Below are 18,121 nucleotides of genomic sequence, written 5' to 3' on the forward strand. Positions count from 1 at the left end.
GGACACACACTCACATGCTCGGAAACACACACACAATCACACGGACACACACACACATGCACGGACACACAAAGCTCCGGAAGCTAGCAGGAACAGATCAGGGACATGAGGAATTCCATAAGGAAAGTGACAACAGGGCTATTGTGTTGGAGTTACAGTAGCCCAGCACACGGCCCCTTTAACTGCCCCAGTGCCCTATGAATCAACACAAGGACGCCCTGACCCCGTACCTTTAAAGGACCCGTCCCTTTAAAGGGCTTTAGATTTGGTTCATTAAGAAACACTAGCGACCATGACATAATTCAAATGTGTTTTGCTTTTCGGGGTTTGATGTGGGTGTCTTTAGTGTGTGTTCGCAGGTGGGAAGAGTTAGTAAAATTATTTCGCCAATTAGCTTACAACCAGGCAAAATTGATTTGACTTTGGATAGCCTATCTCCGGTGCTAGTTTGGGCCGTCAATGAATTACACCATGTAAATTAGACAATATTTTCATGTTGCTCACCTTTTAGTTCTCATTAAATGCTTTCAATATATGTATACAACATACATTTCTACAATTTATAGTTGGTTTGAGGTTTTTAAGTCATTGAAATTTAGAGCTATTGGAATTTTTACATATTGTCCCATGTACATTGTGTAATTTACTGTTGGTCCTTAACCTGCCCCATAGGGATATCCAAAGTTAACCCAAAATGACCATGGGCGTTATGATCAGTCATGTGCAGCTGTGCTCAGAATTGATGATTACTTGTGTGCTGCCAGCTGTGGGCATGTGGGCAGGATTGAAACAAACCCAACCTTAATTTACGCTTAATGTACACAAACTTGCTTGGCCATGGCTAGAAGAGCGCGAGAGAGTGAGAGAGAAAGAGAGCGAGACTGCACAAGAGCGAGAGCAAGGGCGAGAGAGAGAGCCCGCGAGAGAGCGTGAGAGAGCGCAAGAGAGGGAGAGAGCGAGAGAGAGAGGGAGAGAGAGAGAGGAGCAAACAGCAGAGTGTCTTTGTCTACACTTTCTCCTCTGAAGGGCACAAACTGAGATTCCTTTCACATTGTAAGTGGACTGTCTGTTTTTCAGTCTTTTACCCTCTCCCTTGCTCTTTCTCTCTCCGTCACTTTCTTTCGCTACTGCCCTTTAAAAATAAGATGAAGAGATGAGGGGGGGGTTTCAGTTAAGACTGCCGATCAATACCCCTCCATACAGCAGGATGAGATTTAAGATTACACCGCTGACCACACACAGCAAATGACCCCATCACTTCGTAAACCTTCAACTTCAAGCCTAACCAAAGCTTTGAGAATACGAGAGAACCAAGGTGGTGGGAGAGACTGAAATAATGTCAAGTCAATGTTACTAATTTATCTCTGATATATTAGACCTAAGACAATAAACATACAATTTCCAGGACATGAATATAGTACTGTAGAGGTATATAGCAATAGGTCATGTAGGAAAGTTGTCATTCTTTTTCACAAACATAGACGATGTCATGTATCTTATTCTCTTTACATTGAAGCTCTGTATGAAATAATAAGAACTGTATAATAGGCTTGAAGCTCTGTATAGAATAACAAGAACCGTCCAATAGGCTTGAAACTCTGTATGGAATAACAAGAACCGTCCAATAGGCTTGAAACTCTGTATGGAATAACAAGAACTGTCCAATAGGCGTGTTGATCTCAAAAGCCCTTTTCTGAAAAACTTATTGAAACTTTACACATAATGTATACTTTTCTCCAAGCCTCAAGTCTCTCAACAATTACTGTAGTGTGTGTGTCTGCAAATTGCTCTGAATATCTTTCTGTAGTCATAACAGAGGTATGCATCAGCCAAGCAGCCATATTGATTATGATGTCTGTGGTTTTAACAAGGTCTGTGTTGTCCCTCTGTGTGGGATAACACTGTGCATCTGCCTTTCCCACTCTCTACATTTCCCTCTCTCTCTCTCTCTCTCTCTCTCTCTCTCTCTCTCTCTCTCTCTCTCTCTCTCTCTCACACACACACACACACACATGTCTCTCTCTCCCATTAATATAACTCGTTATGCTTGCGACCAGTGTTACTTGAGATCAATGTCATTATTTTCCCTGTCCTGGTTCACGCTGATTCAGGGAGTGTACATATTTGTTTTCACTCCAACTAAGGAGATGAGAGAACAGGAGATGAGAGGACAGAAGAGAAGAGGAGAGGAGAGGAGAGGACAAGACAGGACAGGACAGGAGATCAGAACAGAGGAAAGAAAAGGAGAGGTAAAGTAAGCCGTGAAAACATGTAATAAAACATTCTATTTAGAAACACTCAGGAACACATGGATGGAATCCCTCAGATAATATGTAAACAGTTGTGTGTGTGTGTGTGTGTGTGTGTGTGTGTGTGTGTGTGTGTGTGTGTGTGTGTGTGTGTGTGTGTGTGTGTGTGTGTGTGTGTGTGTGTGTGTGTGTGTGTGTGTGTGTGTGTGTGTATGTGTATGGTCCAGTGTGTAGGTTGGCTGTGAAATCACTGACGCCTGTCAGTTGTAAATGTTATTGCTGAAAGAGACCGACCTAGCAATGTTGCTCAAAACCTCCATTAGAACATCACAGGTTGTATGTGTTACTGAACCGCAAAATACACAAGAGCAGTTAAAAAAAAATTCTATAATCGTCTTTAACTAGCTTAGGCATTGTCCTTCAGAAAAGTGGAATATTGTTCATTTTAAAAGTGGAACAGGATATAAATAGTGTTGAGACAGAGAGAGAGATGCCATTCCAGTGAGGACTGAGAGGCCATGTGAAGAGCCTGCTGTTCTGAGGAGCATGCTCTGACATATGGGCTACTTGTGGCTAAAATGGATCAGTTTCTGTGAAGATAAAAGGAAGAGACTTCTCCACGGGTCTTTCAGCTCCCTACATCAAAGCCTGGCAGGCAGACAGAGCTAAAAGAGGACAAAATGAATTGATTTGATTATTTTGGGTGAGTCTGGATCAATAGCATTCTTTCTCTCCCCGTCAGGCCGTGGTGCTTTGGCCCTTAGGGAAGCGGGGTAATGAGTGGAGGCAGGCGGAGCTCGCCATTCCCCAGACCCTAAGGGGGGGTTTGATCTCAATGCCCCATTCTAAACTGTGTTAACAGCAAATAGCACAAATTCCACTGAGGGACAGTAACTCAACACATCCATTTTGAAGAACACAATCAAACATACACGCACCAGACAAGACACAATGGGAGACACAGAGAAGGACAGACAGACACAGACCCATTCACACAGAGTATATTACATTTTCACAAAAGCCTATATAAATCTAGGTCACAATTTGAATCAACTTTGAGTGAAAACAAGCTAGAATGTTCATTTCGGTGAAAGTCAACTTTTCCCCCAAACTAAACCCAGATCATAGCAGAGCTGATCCATCTCACCAGCTCCCAGACTATAAAATCCATCCAGTGAGGAAGTGTGTTTATATAAAGTGTAATGGTGGAAATTGATCCTTCACACCACAAGCACCATATGGTCCCAGTTAAAAGTGAATTCTACACATTCTGGGATCAAGGACTGGTCCACATTGTGAGAGGCTACGGGGGGGTGGAGGGGTTCTAGGACTGGTCCACATTGTGAGAGGCTACGGGGGGGGGGTGGAGGGGTTCTAGGACTGGTCCACATTGTGAGAGGCTACGGGGGGGTGGAGGGGTTCTAGGACTGGTCCACATTGTGAGAGGCTACGGGGGGGGTGGAGGGGTTCTAGGACTGGTCCACATTGTGACAGGCTACGGGGGGGTTGGAAGGGTTTTAGGACTGGTCCACATTGTGTGAGGCTACGGTGGGTGGAGGGGTTCTAGGACTGGTCCACATTGTGAAAGGCTGAGGGGGGTGGAGGGGATCTAGAACTGGTCCACATTGTGATAGCCTGAGGAAGGGTTCTAGAACTGGTCCACATTGTGAGAGCCTGAGGAAGGGTTCTAGGACTGGTCCACATTCTGAAAGGCTGAGGGAGGTGGAGGGGATCTAGGACTGGTCCACATTGTGAAAGGTTGAGGGGGTTAAAGGGCTGGTCCACATTGTGAGAGGCTTCGGGGGGTGGAGGGGTACTAGGACTGGTCCACACATTGTGATAGGTTGAGGGGGGTGGAGGGGTTCTTGGACTTGTCCACATTGTGAGAGGCTACGGGGGGTGGAGGGGTTCTTGGACTTGTCCACATTGTGAGAGGCTACGGGGGGTGGAGGGGTTCTTGGACTTGTCCACATTGTGAGAGGCTACGGGGGGTGGAGGGGTTCTAGGACTTGTCCACATTGTGAGAGGAAACTGTTGTTTTTTTATTCAACCTTTATTTATCTAGGGAAGTCAGTTAAGAACAAATTCTTATTTACAATGACGGCCTAACCCAGATGATGCTGAGCCAATTGTGCGCCACCCTATGGGACTCCCAATCACGGCCGGTTGTGATACAGCCTGGAATTGAACCAGGGTGTCCGTAGTGACGCCTGTGCCACTCGGGGGGTGGAAGGGCTCTAGGACTGGTCCACATTGTGAGAGGCTGGGGGGGACGAGGGGTTCTAGGACTAGTCCACATCATGAGAGCCTGAGTGGGAGGAGGGGTTCTAGGACTGGTCCACATTGTGAGAGGCTGGGGGGGTGGAGGGGTTCTAGGGCTGGTCCACATTGTGAGAGGCTGGAAGTGTTCCATTCTGACACTTCCAAACAAATCCACACGAGACCAGGGCTGCCAAGTCCTTCGCGTGTCAAGGTTGTCACATGAGTGTGTATTTGTGTAAGAGAGACAGCACCTGCATTCCAAATGGCACCCTATTTCTTATATAGTCACTGCTTTTATACTAGAGCCCTATGGGCCTTGGTCTAAAGTAGCACTCTATTTAGGGAATAGGTTGCCATTTGAGATGGAACCTGACACAAGACTACAGCAGCCTGACACCAGACTACAGCAGCCTGACACCAGACTACAGCAGCCTGACACCAGACTACAGCAGCCTGACACCAGACTACGGCAGCTTGACACCAGACTACGGCAGCTTGACACCAGACTACAGCAGCCTGATAGCAGACTACAGCAGCCTGACACCAGACTACTGCAGCCTGATAGCAGACTACAGCAGCCTGACACCAGACTACTGCAGCCTGACACCAGACTACGGCAGCCTGACACCAGACTACGGCAGCCTGACACCAGACTACGGCAGCCTGACACCAGACTACGGCAGCCTGACACCAGGCTCCACCCCCCGACTCTGTACCGGTATATCCGACTCTGTACTGTATATATTCCCGCTATTGTAATTTACTGCTGCTCTTTAATTATTTGTTATTCTTATCTCTTGCTTTTTTTTAGGGATTTTCTTAAAGCGGCATTGTTGGTTAAGGGCTTGTAATTAAGCATTTCACTGTAAGGTGTACACCTGTTGTATTCGGTGCATGTGACAAATAAAATGTGATTTGATTTTGACTACAGCAGCCTGACACCAGACTACAAGCCTAGTGAGCAGAAGGCCTCCAACCTACACAATGAAGAGACTAATAAACCCCTCCAGATAAGACATTGGCTCTCAACAGACTGCTATATTTACACTTGGTCCAGAACGAATACAGTACAGTACAATATAAGATTATCACACTGAGTGAACAGCCCTCTGAGAGCCCCGTGCTCAACTGAGGTAATGTCATAGGAAATTGAACTGAGTCGTTATGGCAGAGAGACTATATAAGAATCCCTGGCCCCAGAGTCATATATTTAGAGTATACAGTATATAAAATAAAATAACTGAATATAAAAATATGGCACTGCCCGTCCCTAACTAAGCAGCCCAGAGATCATGTGTTTACCATGATGAGGTCACTACAGCTCTCACCGCTGACCTTACACTGCTGTAGAGGACTTTATACATGGATATCTAGTCTTAGACATAGAGGGATGGAGAGGGGAATGAGGAGGACTTTATACATGGATATCTAGTCTTAGACATAGAGGGACGGAGAGAGGAATGAGGAGAGGGATGAGAAATAGCACTGTGCTGGTGAGGGAGGGATGGAGGGATAAAGGAGATGTGATGGAGACATTTAGGCGAGAGTGGTCAAGGGGTAGTCTATGGGATGAAGGGAGAGATGGTGAAATTGCCTGATGACTCAAACTGAATTCTTCCATTGCTGTATTTTTGCTGCATACTTCAGCCTGAGACTGCCATCGTTGAAGTCGTTTGTGGTGAAGTCAAAAGGAGGGGTTTTGTACAAAACAAAGTCATCAGTGATTGGATCATCTCTAACTAATCAGAATATCAAAGCCAATGACAAATTTTCAAAACATCGCTTTACCCACGTGTGTTCTGGCTGTGGCACAACACATCGGTTCCTACGCCTGCTACATTAGGTCTGCATTCTAGAAATCGTTGTGGAGGTACTCAGATCCAGACTCATTGGGAATAAGAAACTATCGTCCATGGGCGTGGCTTAGCATTTGTCCCGGAGAAAGGAGACTGGGTAGCCGTGCGAATGGTGAAAAGAACGAGAGAGGGATCAGGCAAGCCCCAAGGCGGAGATGATGGGAACATGGGTAGAGGGATAAGGGAGTAGAAAGGGCAGGGTGAATGGAGGGCATGGCCACACCTGCCCTAGGGGGCTACATGGGGAGAATAAATGCCCCCTCTCTCTCCCACAGTGACGTCAACATAAAACCCATCTCTATCCTGTTTATCGTTCATATACAGTTGATTGCTCTTCCTCTATCTCTCTGTATGTGACTTGATCATCAGTAGCTCTCCTCTCCACAGACTCACCAAAGAAACTGACGTTAGGCACAATTACAGCCCAGGGCTTGACTAGCCTAATCCCCACGCCTCTACAAACTGCCCAATCTACTGGCTTCATTTGCAATGCTAAACATGCTTTCAGGGCACAGAGACTAAGAACAGCTCCAAAACAAAGAGAGTCTTCTTCCTGTATGGCCTTGCACTCTATGACCTTGGAGACCGAACACATCTCGACCTCTCCAAGAAAGCATCTTCGTCTGGGCTTCCACTGTTCACGGCCCATTGAATCACTAATACATTTCTGATACCGCAAATTACTGCTCCACTTAGTGGAATTAACTCCAGAGTCCTCACTCCTAGCATACGCACTCCAAATAAATATATTTATTTATATTTCCTACAGACCAGAAAAATAAGTATCAATTACATTTCCCTCTGGAGTATGGTCATTGAGATACAGTTACCTTATTGTTTAATGTAGTTATTTACAGTAAAAGATGCAATCCTTTGTGTGTGTCTATCTGTGTGTGTGTGTGTGTGTGTGTGTGTGTGTGTGTGTGTGTGTGTGTGTGTGTGTGTGTGTGTGTGAGTGTGTGTGTGTGTGTGTGTGTGTGTGTGTGTGTGTGTGTGTGTGTGTGCGGCTATAGATATTGATTATAAGGTCACAGGAGGAGAGGGTCCAGCTAAATGATCATAGAGACAAATTGATCACATGTGCTGTAATGTACTTACCCATAATTACACAGAGATAAATATGATCCATGTAGACCATGTCCTATATAATGATGTTAACATGGACCACTTCATCAGTGAGCGCTCCCTAAGGTCCCATCATAGTCCTCTATACATGAATTACATACATATTCATCTTTATTACACATAGATACATGTATGCCTTACAGCATAGGGTCAATCCCTAGTTCTATATTATGCAAATTTTGTAACCTCTACAGGATCGGTGTCCCCCTCACGGGACGGTTAAGCTATTGTAGGCTAATGTGATTGGCATGAGGTTGTAAGTAACATGAAAATTCCCAGGACATAGACATATCTGATATGGTCAGAAAGATTAAATTCTTGTTAATCTAACTGCACTGTCCAATTTACAGTAGCTATAAAAGTGAAAGAATACCATGCTATTGTTTGAGGAGAGTGCACAATTAGGAACTTGAAAATGTATTAACAAACCAATTAGGCACATTTGGGCAGTCTTGATACAATATTTTCAACAGATATGCCATGGTTCATTGGATCAGTCTAAAACTTTGCACATATACTGCTGCCATCTAGTGGCCAAAATCGAAATTGCACCTGGGCTGGAATAATACATTATGGCCTTTCTCTTGAATTTCAAAGATGTGACAAAAAAATACAAAAAAACACGTTTTTTTCTTTGTATTATCTTTTACCAGATCTAATGTGTTATATTCTCCTACACTGATTTCACATTTCCACAAACTTCAAAGTGTTTCCTTTCAAATGGTATCAAGAATATGCATATCCTTGCTTCAGGTCCTGAGCTACAGGCAGTTAGATTTGGGTATGTTACTTTAGACGAAATTGTAAAAAAAAAAAAGGGGCGGATCCCTTAAGATAGATATTTTGATACATATCCACCCGCCGATGTCTATAAGGATGTCAATGTAGGGATCTACACTGAGTTTAAAAAACATTAAGAACACATTCATAATATTGATTTGCCCCCCCCACTATCCCTTTTTCCCTCAGAACAGCCTCAATTTGTCAGGGCACAGACTAAACAATGTGTCAAAATCGTTCCACAGGGATGCTGGCCCATGTTAACTCCAATGCTTCCCACAGTTGTGTCAACTTGGCTGAATGTCCATTAGGTGGTGGACCATTCGTGATACACACATGAAACTGTTGAGTGTGAGAAACCCAGCAACGTTGCAGTTCTTGACACAAAGCTGTGCGCCTTGCACCAACTACCATACCCTGTTCAAAGGTACTTAAATCTTGTGTCTTGCCCATTCACCCTTTGAATGGCACACATCCAAAATTCATGTCTCAATTGTCTCAAGGCTTAAAAATCCTTATTTAACCTGTTTCCTCTCCTTCATATACACGAATTGAAGTGTTTTGAACAAGTGACGTCTATAAGAGATCATAGCTTTCACCGGTCAATGTATGTCATGGAAATAACAGGTGTTCCTAATGTTTTGTGCACTCAATGTAAATGTCTTAGCGCTGATATAGGATTTACACTTTATTATTATATCAAAGGGACATTACATTGATGTCCTCTTCCCTCCTCATACACCAGCACACACTGGGCACAGGGGGCAGTGGCTTATGGACATCACACACTCTCCCCTGGACACTTTTTAATTGGTCATCCTCTGACCTAGACATTGATGGCCTCACATCACGTGTGTGTGTGTGTGTGTGTGTGTGTGTGTGTGTGTGTGTGTGTGTGAGACAGTATTTTGGGTAGAGCTGGCACACTCTCCTTTCCTTCCTTTACACACACACACATACCCACACACACACACACACACACACACACACACACACACACACACACACACACACACACACAGGTAACTACCAAAATAACGGAAACCCAAACATAAAGCGTCTTAATATGGCATTCGGCCACCACAAGCTGCCAGAACAGCTTCCAATGATTTGGCATCTATTATACAAATGTCTGGAAGTATTGGAGGGAATTGACACCATTCTTCCATGAGAAATTCCATCATTTGGTGTTTTGTTGATGGTGTTGGAAAACGCTATCTCAGGCGCCGCTCCAGAATCTCCCATAAGTGTTCAATTGGAATGAGATCTGGTGACTGAGACAGCCATGGTGTATGGTTTACATCGTTTTCATGCTCATCAACCATTCAGTGATGACTCATACCCCGTGGATGGGGGCATTGTCATCCTATAGGAGCATAGCCATGGTAGCCAAAATAATGGCCTGCCCAGCATTTTTATACATTACCCTAAGCATGATGGGATGTTTTAATTGCTTAATTAACTCAGGAACCATACCTGTGTGGAAGCACCTGCTTTCAATATACTTTGTATCCCTCATTCACTCCTGTTTAAATTATTTTGGCAGTTACCTGTAGGTTTCCAGTCACCTGTCACCAGTTACCTGTCACATAAATATGGCAGATGTGTCCGTGTATCGTCTTAAATTGTCACATGAGGCCCAGGTAATTTTGTCATTTTTATTAGGATCCACATTAGCAAATGCCGTAACGCTAGCTAATCTTCCTGGGGTCCAACACCAATTAACAAGACATTACAAACAACGACAATCAAGACTTCACATACAATTAACAAGTAGACAATACAGATCATTAAAATACCTGACAGGAAACACATTTAACATTCAGTTGATGCATTCTATTTGCTGTCCAGTCATGTGGTCTATCGCACTAGATGTTCTTTAATTTTTTTCTTGAAGGTGGATTTACTTTTTGCCTGAGAAATATGGATTGGTAAAGAGTTCCATTCAGCTATGGCTCTATATAAAAGTTTAGATTTAAGGCAATTTGTCCTTGGCTTGGGTTGTCTTAGCTGCCCTGAATTTGCCTGTCTGGTTTGGTGATAATGTGTGTTGCTAGTATATACCCATCTTAATAACAATATTATCTATGTGTTCTGACCATGATAAAGCTGCGTTCCACATGACGCCTAGTAGTTTTTTTTCTTCACTTCCTCTACATGTGTTCTATTCATCTACAAATTCAATTGGGGATCATCAGCAATCATATACTGCTCAAAAAAATAAAGGGAACACTTAAACAACACATCCTAGATCTGAATGAATGAAATAATCTTATTAAATACTTTTTTCTTTACATAGTTGAATGTGCTGACAACAAAATCACACAAAAATAATCAATGGAAATGCAATGTATCAACCCATGGAGGTCTGGATTTGGAGTCACACTCAAAATTAAAGTGGAAAACCACACTACAGGCTGATCCAACTTTGATGTCATGTCCTTAAAACAAGTCAAAATGAGGCTCAGTAGTGTGTGTGGCCTCCACGTGCCTGTATGACCTCCCTACAATGCCTGGGCATGCTCCTGATGAGGTGGTGGATGGTCTCCTGAGGGATCTCCTCCCAGACCTGGACTAAAGCATCCGCCAACTCCTGGACAGTCTGTGGTGCAACGTGGCATTGGTGGATGGAGCGAGACATGATGTCCCAGATGTGCTCAATTGGATTCAGGTCTGGGGAACGAGACGGGCCAGTCCATAGCATCAATGCCTTCCTCTTGCAGGAACTGCTGACACACTCCAGCCACATGAGGTCTAGCATTGTCTTGCATTAGGAGGAACCCAGGGCCAACCGCACCAGCATATGGTCTCACAAGGGGTCTGAGGATCTCATCTCGGTACCTAATGGCAGTCAGGCTACCTCTGGCGAGCACATGGAGGGCTGTGCGGCCCCCCAAAGAAAGGCCACCCCACACCATGACTGACCCACCGCCAAACCGGTCATGTTGCAGGCAGCAGAACGTTCTCCACGGCGTCTCCAGACTCTGTCACGTCTGTCACGTGCTCAGTGTGAACCTGCTTTCATCTGTGAAGAGCACAGGGCGCCAGTGGCGAATTTGCCAATCTTGGTGTTCTCTGGCAAATGCCAAACGTCCTGCACGGTGTTGGGCTGTAAGCACAACCCCCACCTGTGGACGTCGGGCCCTCATACCACCCTCATGGAGTCTGTTTCTGACCGTTTAAGCAGACACATGCACATTTGTGGCCTGCTGGAGGTCATTTTGCAGGGCTCTGGCAGTGCTCCTCCTGCTCCTCCTTGCACAAAGGCGGAGGTAGCGGTCCTGCTGCTGGGTTGTTGCCCTCCTACGGCCTCCTCTACGTCTCCTGATGTACTGACCTGTCTCCTGGTAGTGCCTCCATGCTCTGGACACTACGCTGACAGACACAGCAAACCTTCTTGCCACAGCTCACATTGATGTGCCATCCTGGATGAGCTGCACTACCTGAGCCACTTGTGTGGGTTGTAGACTCCGTCTCATGCTACCACTAGAGTGAAAGCACCGCCAGCATTCAAAAGTGATCAAAACATCAGCCAGGAAGCATAGGAACTGAGAAGTGGTCTGTGGTCCCCACCTGCAGAACCACTCCTTTATTGGGGGTGTCTTGCTTATTGCCTATAATTTCCACCTGTTGTCTATTCCATTTGCACAACAGCATGTGAAATGTATTGTCAATCAGTGTTGCTTCCTAAGTGGACAGTTTGATTTCACAAAAGTGTGATTGACTTGGAGTTACATTGTGTTGTTTAAGTGTTCCCTTTATTGTTTTGAGCAGTGTATATCTTGAACAAAATACAATATATTTAGTTTTAGAAATGTTCAACACCAATTTGTTCATATCAACCCACTAAGACACCATTCTTAGTTCACTGCTCAGTACATCTGTTAGCTCATTACAATCTGATGCTGCGCATTGTAGAGTCATCAGCATACACGACCACTCTTGCTTTGTTCATTAGGTAAATCATTATAAAAGATAGAGTAGAGAAGTGGGACTAGGCAACTTCCTTGAGGAACACCACAGTGTATATCTTTACTGTTTGAAAATCTTCCATTAAAGAACACTTTGTGCCTTCTCCTGGATAGATAGCTTTCCATCCAAGATAGAGCTGCAGACTTAAAACCATAACGTTTGAGTTTACCTAGTGACAGTTCATGATCAATTACATCAAAAGCAGCACTGAAATCTAGCAACACTGCACTAACTTCATGTCATCCATACTCTTTAACCAATCATCTGTCATTTGTGCTAAGGCCATACTCGTAGAATGCCCTTCTTTGTATGCATGCTGGAAATCCATGATCAGACCATTACATGAGAAATAATCTTTGATTTGTACAGACACCATTTTTTCCAATAATTTACTTAAAATAGGCAGCGAGCTTATAGGACAACTAAATCAAATCAAATTGTATTTGTCACATACACATGGTTAGCAGATGTTAATGCGAAATGCTTGTGCTTCTAGTTCCGACCATGCAGTAATATCTAACAAGTAATCTAACAATTTCACAACAACTACCTTATACACACAAGTGTAAAGAAATTAATAAGAACATGTACATAAAAATATATGGATGAGCAATGGCCGAACGGCATAGGCAAGATGCAGTAGATGGTATAGAGTACAGTATATACATATGAGATGAGTAATGTAGGGTATGTAAACATTATATAAAGTGGCATTGTTTAAAGTGGCTAGTGATACATTTATTACATCCAATTTGTGTTATTAAAGTGGCTAGAGATGAGTCAGTATGTTGGCAGTAGCCACTCAATGTTAGTGATGGCTGTTTAACAGTCTGATGGCATTGAGATAGAAGCTGTTTTCAGTCTCTCGGTCCCAGCTTTGATGCATCAGCACTGACCTCGCCTCCTGGATGGATAGCAGGGTGAACAGGCAGTGGCTCGGGTGGTTGTTGTCCTTGATGATCTTTTTGGCCTTCCTGTGACATCGGGTGGTGTAGGTGTCCTGGAGGGCAGGTAGTTTGCACCCGGTGATGCGTTGTGCAGACCTCACTACCCTCTGGAGAGCCTTATGGTTGTGGGCGGAGCAGTTGCCGTACCAGGTGGTGATACAGCTCGACAGGATGCTCTCGGTTGTGCATCTATAAAAGTTTGTCAGTGTTTTTGGTGACAAGCCAAATTTCTCTGGCCTCCTGTGGTTGAAGAGGCGCTGTTGCGCCTTCTTCCCCACGCTGTCTGTGTGGGTGGACCATTTCAGTTTGTCCGTGATGTGTACACCGAGGAACTTAACCTGTTGGGGCCAGGGGGCAGTATTTGCACGGCCGGATAAAAAACGTACCTGATTTAAACTGGTTACTAGTCTTGCCCAGAAACGAGAATATGCATATAATTAGTAGATTTGGATAGAAAACACTCTAAAGTTTCTAAAACTGTTTGAATGGTGTCTGTGAGTAATACAGAACTCATATGGCAGGCCAAAACCTGAGAATATTCCAAACAGGAAGCGCTCTCTCTGACCATTTCATGGCCTTCTTGATCATCTCTAACCAAAATAGGGGATCTCTGGCATGACGTGACATTTTCTAACGCTCCCATAGGCTCTCAGAAGGCGCCAGAACGATGAATGGTGGCTTTGCAGGCCATGGCTGAAAAACATTAGCGCATTTTGTAAGTGGTCGATCTGAGGACAATGAGACTGGAGGCGTGTGCACGAGCCGACACCATGTTTACTTTCTCTCTCTTTGAACGAAAACAACGACTCCCGGTCGGAATATTATCGCTTTTTTACGAGAAAAATAGCATAAAAATTGATTTTAAACAGCGGTTGACATGCTTCGAAGTACGGTAATGGAATATTTAGAATTATTTTGTCACAAAACGCGTCGGACGCGTCACCCTTCATTACCCTTTGGATAGTGTCTTGAACGCACGAACAAAACGCCGCTATTTGGATATAACTATGGATTATTTGGAACCAAACCTACATTTGTTATTGAAGTAGAAGTCCTGGGAGTGCATTCTGACGAAGAACAGCAAAGGTAATCAAACTTTTCTAATAGTAAATCGGAGTTTGGTGAGTACCACACTTGGTGGGTGTCAAAATAGCTAGCCTGTGATGGCCGGGCTATTACTCAGAATATTGCAAAATGTGCTTTCACCGAAAAGCTATTTTAAAATCGGACATAGCGAGTGCATAAAGGAGTTCTGTATCTATAATTCTTAAAATAATTGTTATGTTTTTTGTGAACGTTTATCGTGAGTAATTTAGTAAATTCACCGGAAGTGTTCGGTGGGAATGCTAGTCACATGCTAGTCACATGCTAATGTGAAAAGCTGGTTTTTGATATAAATATGAACTTGATTGAACAAAACATGCATGTATTGTATAACATAATGTCCTAGGATTGTCATCTGATGAAGATCATCAAAGGTTAGTGCTGCATTTAGCTGTGGTTTGGGTTTATGTGACATTATATGCTAGCTTGAAAAATGGGTGTCTGATTATTTCTGGCTGGGTACTCTGCTAACATTATCTAATGTTTTGCTTTCGTTGTAAAGCCTTTATGAAATCGGACAGTGTGGTTAGATTAACGAGAGTCTTGTCTTTAAAATGGTGTAAAATAGTCATATGTTTGAGAAATTGAAGTAATAGCATTTCTAAGGTATTTGAATATCGCGCCACGGGATTACACTGGCTGTTGAGTAGGTGGGACGCAAGCTTCCCCCTGGCCCAGAGAGGTTAAATGCTGAGCTGTAATCGATGAACAGCATTCTTACATAGGTATTCCTCTTGTCCAGATGGGTTAGGGCAGTGTGCAGTGTGATTGCGATTGTGTCGTCTGTGGACCTATTGGGGTGGTAAGCAAATTGGAGTGGGTCTAGGGCAGGGGTCGGCAACCCAAAATGTTGAAAGAGCCATATTGGACCAAAAAAACAAAAAACAAATCTGTCTGGAGCCGCAAAAAATTAAAAGCCTTATATAAGCCTTGTAATGAAGGCAACACATGCTGTAAGTGTCTATATTAGCTATATTAGCCTACTATCAAAATGATAAGTAGACTACAAATACATAATGAGCATTCATGATTAAACGTTTATTTTACCTGCAGCGCATCCTGGAGAGAATGACGCACCACGTGACTACTCTGCTGTACGATGGTGCTTTAAGTTTAACTTCCATTATAATATTAATGTATTATGTTTCGTTGCATTGATGAAATTATAGAAATACAATACAGAAATCAGATTTTTGAGGTCATTTTTATTTTAGGATTCGAAAAAACAACAACAAAATGTGCAACGTGCGTAATAGGCCTCCTGTAATTTCAGACCTCCCCGTGGAAATAAAATGCAGTCCTTTTCAATCCTCAATAATACGATACAATCCTCTTCTCTTTCCCCCCTTATCTGGGCAACAGACAGAGTGCAATAAAACAGCAGCCTTTTGAAAAGGTAAAGTATATAAAATTAAAATAATACGGTTTAAGTTTGATTTTTGTGCATTATCCTCTTCTCTTTAGTTTTCTGCAAATGTGCAAGGGTAAAATGCAGCAGCACCCTCTTATCTTTTGACACGCACAATACAATGCAGCCATCCCCGGACCTGAGCAACAAAACACAATAATATCCCTTTGTCATTCCAAATATATACTGACAAAAATCTGAAATTACTTTATAAAAACAGCCACTTTGTTACTAAATATGTGCCTATGACAGGATTGTGTTCTTACCCGTTTAATGTGACTTCTGTTTTCGGACATCACTGGACAGCTTCTCAACATCTGGCATGTGAGATGTAACTTTAATCTTCATGCAGGACTGCAAGCTCTCATCTGTGAGGCGGGTGTGGTATTTGGATTTTATGTAGTTCATGTTTGAGAATATCTGCTCGCACAGGTATGTTGATCCAAAGATGGATAACACTCCAAATGCATATTTCTTCATGTTCCTATAACTGTCAGGAAGAATGGAAATGTCTTTCCACATTACTCTTTTTGTTATTTGACAACTTCTCATTACAAAGCAAACATGCAGGCAATCCTTCCGCATTGGCAATGAAAGCAAATGATTCGGTCCAAGAACTGTGGAATCTTCTGTTCTCCTCAGCCATCTTTCTCTTTTTCCCTTTGGGATCCATGGCCCATGACACACCCGCCGGTTTGTTTGCAACAGCCACCTGTCTGGCACTACGCCGAGCTGAAAGAAATGTGTGTCGCAGGCTATGACGTAAATCTTCGTTGACAGAAATGTTGAAATTAAATATTTATTATACACATTTTTACAGCATTGGATAATAAATTATATTAAAACAAAAAATATATTTTTCCATTTTCATATTTTTGAAAAAGCTCCAGGGAGCCACTAGGGCGGCTCTAGAGCCGCGGGTTGCCGACCTCTGGTCTAGGGTGTCAGGTAGGGTGGAGGTGATATCGTTCTTGACTAAATTCTCAAAGCACTTCATGATGACGGAAGTGAGTGCTACAGGGTGATAGTCATTTAGCTCAGTTACCTTAGCTTTCTTGGGAACAGGAACAATGATGACCCTCTTGAAGCATGTGGGAAGAGCAGACTGGGATAAGGATTGATTGAATATGTCCGTAAACACACCAGCCAGCTGGTCTGCACATGCTCTGAGGACGTGGATAGGGATGTCGTCTGGGCCGGCAGCCTTGCGAGAGTTAACACGTTTAAATGTTTTACTCACATTGGCTGCAGTGAAGGAGAGCCCGCAGGTTTTCGTAGCGGGTTCGTGTCGGTGGCACTGTATTGTCCTCAAAGCGAGCAAAGAAGTTGTTTAGTTTGTCTGGTTTTCTTTTTGTAGTCCGTGATTTACTGTAGACCCTGTCACATACCTCTCGTGTCTCGTTGAATTGCGACTCTTTTTTGTCTCTATACTGACGCTTAGCTTGTTTGATTGCCTTGCGGAGGGAATAGCTACACTGTTTGTATTCGGTCATGTTTCCTGTCGCCTTGCCATGGTTAAAAGCAGTGGTTCGCGCTTTCAATGCTGCCATCAACCCATGGCTTCTGGTTTGGGAAGGTTTTAATAGTCGCTGTGTGTACAACATCACCGACGCACTTGCTAATAAACTCGCTCACCGAATCAGCGTATTCATCAATGTTATTGTCCGACGCTATGCGGAACATATCCCAATCCACGTGATCGAAGCAATCTTGATGCATGGAATCCGATTGGTCGGACCTGCGTTGAACAGACCTGAGCACGGGCGTTTCCTGTTTTAGTTTCTGTCCATAGGTTGGGAGCAACAAAATGGAGTCGTGGTCAGATTTTCCGAAAGGAGGGCGGAGGAGGGCTTTGTATGTGTCGCGGAAGATTTTGCCATTCCGGGTCGCGCATTCGATATGCTGATAAAATTTAGGGAGCCTTGTTTTCAGATTAGCCAGCTACAATAAATGCAGGCTCAGGATATGTGGTTTTCAGTTTACATAGAGTCCAATGAAGTTCTTTCATGGCCATCGATGTGTCTGCTTGGGGGGAATATACACGACTGTGATTATAATCGAAGAGAATTCTCTTGGTAGATAATGCAGTCGGCATTTGATTGTAAGGAATTCTAGGTCAGGTGAACAAAAGGACTTGAGTTCCTGTATGTTGTTATGATCACACCACATCTCGTTAATCATAAGGCATACACCCCCGCCCTTCTTCTTACCAGAGAGATGTTTGTTTCTGTCGGTGCGATGCGTGAAGAAACCAGGTGGCTGTACCGACTCTGATAACGTATCCCGAGTGAGCCATGTTTCCGTTAAACAAAGAACATTACAATCTCTGATGTCTCTCTGGAAGGCAACACTTGCAACTGTTAGGACCAGTGAATGCAGATTTTTTATCCTTAGGTAGTGGAATAACCTTTGACTCTT

General features: G+C 43.6%; 1 pseudogene; it reads right to left on the reverse strand.

Moving 5' to 3' along the window:
* LOC115199658 (F-box/LRR-repeat protein 17-like) overlaps window positions 1-18,121 on the reverse strand; it is a 523,509-nt pseudogene that overhangs the window by 19,339 nt on the left and 486,049 nt on the right.

The sequence above is a fragment of the Salmo trutta genome, chromosome 9 (assembly GCF_901001165.1).
Source record: "Salmo trutta chromosome 9, fSalTru1.1, whole genome shotgun sequence".
NCBI classification, from domain to species: domain Eukaryota; kingdom Metazoa; phylum Chordata; class Actinopteri; order Salmoniformes; family Salmonidae; genus Salmo; species Salmo trutta.